This window comes from Cornus florida, unplaced genomic scaffold, assembly GCF_030987335.1.
Source record: "Cornus florida cultivar Cherokee Brave unplaced genomic scaffold, ASM3098733v1 CherokeeBrave_3.0.0_Hap2_Chr03, whole genome shotgun sequence".
NCBI classification, from domain to species: domain Eukaryota; kingdom Viridiplantae; phylum Streptophyta; class Magnoliopsida; order Cornales; family Cornaceae; genus Cornus; species Cornus florida.
The window spans coordinates 56,481,857-56,487,886 of NW_026775573.1; positions in this window are offsets into that span (position 1 = coordinate 56,481,857).

Consider the following 6,030-nt stretch of genomic DNA (forward strand, 5'->3'; position numbering starts at 1 on the left):
CACAAACAAAACAAAAATAAGCAACAAGCAAATAGCAATCACTTCGCCTCCGCAATAAATCAACAATCAACAATCCTCTACATACAATGATCCCATACTCCCATGCTTTGAACAATATGCAAGAAAAATTAAATTGCCTCCACGCGGGCTCACGATCTAGCTAAGAAAATAAAGACTTGCCTCCACGCGGGCTCACGATCTATCTAAAGAAAGAGTTTAGAGAAGCTCACAAAGGGTCCTTAAGCAACTTCAAATTGTTTTTCAATTTTTTTTTGCCTTGCTTTGCTTTGCAAATTTTTAATTTTTGAGCTTTCATGCTCTTGCTTAGCTTTGCTTGGCTTGCTTTTGCTTCTTTTGCTTTTCAATTTCCTTTTGCTTCACCCTCTTGGCTCAATTCACCTAGCTAATCAAGAACAAACCCAAATACGACGGTGCCAATCCCTGGCAACGACGCTAAAACTTGGTGTGGTCAAGACTGAAGCATGCAAATTGGATGCAAAAGAAATGTATAGTGTGACCAAGTTTAAATTTATATAATGCCACTACCACTTCCAACTAAAAATACAGCTAGAGTGAGTAAGGATCGTCCCAAGGGAAAATAGGTATATTTGTGTTGGAAATTAATGTCGGATTAGTATGTCGAATGATCAAAGATGGTTGGTGATTGTTTAATTAAACTACAATGCAATTAAAACTAACGCAAGTAAATAGCAATCTAGAAAATAGGAAAAAGATATCGGAAAGAGGTCTTGGGGCTTAGAGTCACCACTAAGCTTCACTTCATCAAACACTAGCAATTGTACATTAATGGGGAAATTTAAATTGCAACTTGTGTGTGTGTGACATTTAATTGAAACTAAGCATGGATGGCAAATAAGTATAGATTGCCTAGCCAATTTTAATGAAAAGCATAACCTATCAAATGAGACCAATATCCATTCAATAAAATCACAATTAATGCATACACAATTATCTAGAGACATGCACTCTTTGCATTTACAAGTGTGGAACATCAAGAAACAAGAATGGATTGTTCACCTACCTAAGAAATTAAAACAATTACACTACAACTAGGCTAGAGACATGAAATTAAACTAATTAAACTAGAGATATGATATAATCAATTAAGAAACAAGTGTGAACCATCAAATAAATCACAAGAGTGTTCCATTAAGTACCATGATTTGACCATCACTAGATCAACATCATCAACACACATAGACATGCATCAACTTCATTAAATCTAGGGACAAAATTATGAACATTAATTCTCATACATAGACATAGGACTAGAGCCAAATGATCAATTAAAAGCATTAATCCATACAAATCAAGTAAAAATTACAAGATCTATATTTATTCATGGTTAAAACATCTGTTACAACTAAAATCCCCAAAAATACACAAAAGCTATATTTGAGAAGCAAGTATAGGGGTTATCTCTAGTTCCAAGAGAAGGATTTAGCCACTCATTGTAGTGGTCATGGAACCCTTAAGGGCTAGCTTGGAGGTTGGCATTATCATCTTCATCATTGTTTTCTTCCCAAAAACCCTAGTTCTAGAGAGAGAAAATTATTATTTCTATAATTGGTAATATCTATCTATCTATCTATTACAATAATGTTCAATAAATCAATTACACACTCCTTTGAGTAAGGACCAAGATAGAATTTCAGCCTATGACTAGAGGAAATTCGCAGCTACCCAAGTTAGGTAGAAATCGGCGCGCTCGAGAATTAGACAACTCACTGCCAGTAGGCATTTCGATTGATCGAAGATTCTCGATCGATCAAACACTTAGCTTCAATCGATCGAAGCTAACTTGGCTCGAAAATATCTTCCAGGCTTTATCCAATTGGCTAAGCTAGCACCGCCTCATTTAGATCGATTGTAGACCTCTTCAATTGATCGGGACTTCCCTTCGATCTGTGCATTTTTTCGTGATTTCTTTCCAACTTTGCTCCTTAACTCCAAAATTGAGTTAAATGGCTCTTGTTAGCCTGTTTGAACTTTATTAATCTGAAATGGGCAAAAACACGAATAAGTATCTAAGACATGAAAGTAATATAGATGAATGGACTAAAATACCTTAACTTAGGTGCTAAAATGCGTCGCATTTGAGCATTTCTCAAATATATATCTGGTTTAATATTTTGTCATTGCTACAGTTTGAAAATTTCTCTCTTTTCCTTGTAGTATTATCTCCCATGTGATGTAAGCGGAAGCAATAAAGTTAGTCACAAGGAACAGTTTACTTTGAATCCACAATGTAGGTGTTTTGAATCCACAAAATGAGAGATAATTTAGAAAAATCTGATATATTATTGATAATTGAATGAATAAAAGTCAATTCTGCACTTGGCAGTCCATGTATTTATAATAAAAGAAAACCTAACACTAGAAGGAAACTAGAAACATAAAGAAAATAATACTAAAAATAAGCCTAAAAATAAAGTTTCTCTAAAAATTCTAATAAATAAAATAGGATAAAGTGCAAAAAATCACCTTGAACTACAAATTATGCAAATAATCCCCTGAACTATGCAATTTTGTTATAGATTGCCCCTTCCGGCCATCGTCTATAAAAAATTTACTGTTATTGAAGCACATAAGATAGAAAGTGAAATTTATGGACAATAATGCCCTTTGAAATTTGAAAAGATGAAATTGCCATTTTATGACTGTTAGGGCCAAACAAGCCTAATATATACTAGTATATACACCCCCAAATCGTTATATAAACACCCCAAATTGTTAAAATCATAGCTAACCTAAACTCAAAAAAATAGTAAATTAATTTCCCATATCAACCTTATACATCTATTCGTGGTTAGATCCCCTCTCTTCCACCTCTGTTCGTGATCGAATCAAGTCAAATCTAGTCTCTATCGTGGTCTACTCCTCCTTCTAACCCTCTGTTCGTACTCTAGTGAAAGGTAATCCCGTCTCTGTTATTGGGTATATATTAGTGTGTGTTGATATATATATAATGATAGGAAGTCCATTCTCTCCTCTCTTTTCTTTTTTCTTCTTCCTCCTCCTTTCTTGCTCTCTGGTCTCGTTCCTCAATAATGGAGTGTCTTAGTTGGATTTCTAAAAATCGAAGAGAGAGAAAACAGAGAAGTTGTCATTCATAAAATTTTATGGGATTTCTATTCGTAAAATTTCAACATATCAGTTTATATATACATACAGAGGTTGTGTAAATATAGATCTCTTATTTATTTGGCTCAGTATGTCATGAATTTTTAAGGTGTTTGAAATGGACAATGTTGAGTTTCCAATAATGAATAAGAGGTGTTGTGTGGCCAAAGAGCTTCCGTATTCATTTTTGAGTCCGCGGACAATCATCGTAGGCTAAATTTTAAGTGCAATAGAAAGGTTTGCAAATACTTTGAATGGGGGACTCCTCCTGCTACCCAAAATAACACTCGAACTCTAGCTCCTCTAGCTGCTCATCTTGTGCCTCGTGCAACTTATCCCTTGCCAAAAGAAGCTCATCCAATAGCTCTCAATTTAGTTACAAGTGTTATGTTTATTGGAAGCCTTCTTTTGTTTAGGTTCTCTGTTTTAAATTTATTTGTTGCTCTTACTATTAAGTGAAACAATGTAACTTAGGACAATTTTGGAGGTCTTGGGTTGTTGTATGATGTTTTGGAGGTTTAGGTTGTATGGTTGAATGGTCGTATGCTTTGTAGGAAGATGAGCCCTATCCAGTTGTAGTTAGGACTATTTTGAAGGTGTGGGGTTGTTGTATGATATTTTGGAAGTTTAGGTTGTATGGTTGTATGCTGTGTAGGAAGATGGGGCCTATCCAGTTATAGTAATGGAGTTGACAAATGAAATGCTATGTTTTGATTAATGCACTTTTTGGAGTCATGTTCAGTGCTTTGTATATTTGTGTTATTGATAAGTGATTTAGTGGTCAATGCAGTTCAGTTGTAGTTGAAGTCCTATTGTGGTTATTGTAATGTCATAAAAGACCTATAATTTAATGCAGTGTTTCACACACTGCTCAACAACATCATTCAATTACTTGCATTGACGGTAAAAGTCACCGCATTTTGATACACTATGACCTGCAATTCTCTTACACTAGAAACATAAAACCATAACACGTCATTGACAATATGACATAAAAACCTGTTCAATGATAAAATTGCCCAATGACCACCTCTTTAAAACTTGTTCACAATGATCATTTATTTAAAACTTGTTCAATAACAAAACTTATCCAATGACCACTTCTTTAAAACCTGTTCAATGATAAACTTGTCCAATGATCACTTATTTAAAACTTGTTCAATGATAAAGTTGTCCAATGACACCAAATGTCACTGCATAGTGACACCAGATAATGATATAATATCTCATCGATCATAACCTGTTAAATGAAAACTTGTTTAACAAGTAACACCAAATTATGGCACTAAATGTTAAACATGTTAAATAAAAAACAATATGAATTAATAACATAGCATAGTATAAAATATCACTTAACATTCTGAACATCAACACCACAATAGGTAACTAAAAATAAAGATTTTACATCCCATGAACATAACTAGTCTTCAAGTTAACACTGACAATCACCAAAAAGAGGGCTCAGTTAAGGTCAGCATAAGCCATTACAACAACAATTAGTGACAAAAAACCCATTGACTATAGGAAGTACATAGACACAAGTGTCCATTAACCAACAAAACCAAAAGCAGAAGCTGTAATAATTGGCCATCACCCAAACAAAAAAAAATCCACCAACAGTAGTTGTTATCTTCACCACCAACATGCATACTCACAGTCCATTATTCCACCAACAAAACCAAAAATAGAAGTTGTAATAACTGGACATCCACCCAAAAAAAAAAAAAAAAAAAAAACAAAAAACAAAAAAAAAAAAAAAACCACCAATAGTAGCTACTATTTTCACTACCAATATGCATACTCACTGTCCATTATTGACCTATCAATCATCCAAGCAACTATACATCAGTTACTTGCACTCATTACTAATATACAGTAAACAAAAGGGATTGTTTTCATCATACCTAGATGATGATGGTTGTGTCTGTGACAACCTAGAAGTTGATGCTTGTGTCTGTGACAACTAAAAAAATGGTATATTTAGAACCTAAAATTAGTATCAACAAGTTAGCTAATTTGAAATAGATTGTAAGTAGTATTAACAAGTTCACTAATTTAGAACAGATTGTAAATAAGTTATATTAAATTATAAGTACCTCTTGGTTTGAAGGTATTACAACTGGAACTTCAAGTCCTCTTGTTTTTCCTCTTCCATCCCTTCATCCTTTTCCTCTAACTATCATCCCATCAGGTCCTCTTACTCTCCTTCTTCCAAGGATGGGTAGTCTACCTCCCCTTCTTGGTGGAGGTCTCTCTATCACCAATGCCTTAGGTAATTTGTACGTCCTTGAGTTATGACCACTCTCCTTGCATTCTGAACACTTTAAACTGTCTTTAGACCTGCTAAGCTAGGTTGCACTCTTGGAGTCATCATTCTTCTTATTCCTAGCCTTCTTTGGTGTGACGGCTTTATTTTTTTTTCAAGCCAGTGCATCCTGTGACGAACCAGTGTTTGACCCGATAACGAATCCGAATGCGGAAGCGAAAGGTCAAAAAAAGACCGAACAAGCCCCCAAGGGCAAAATCGTCTTTTTACATGAAGTGACGTCTCTTGGAATGTACATCATTCCCAAGACACATGCGTGACTTCCCATGAAGTCATGGAAGTCAAAGAAAACAAAGTGGAAGCGAATTAAAATGAAAACTGGACAAATTTAGCCCCAAGGGCAAAATGGTAATTTTAAAAAAATATAAATTCGGGTGCCACCGGACACACCACTGGAAAGATAACAAAAAAACTAATTAAGATAGACTCAAGAATCACATGATTCAGAATCCAGACGAAGAAGAAACGGCAAAATAAAAAATTAAAAAAAATGAGCAATAAAGCTAAAAGGGTAAACTAGTAATTATCTAGGAAGATTCAGGTGTAACCAAGTATACCGT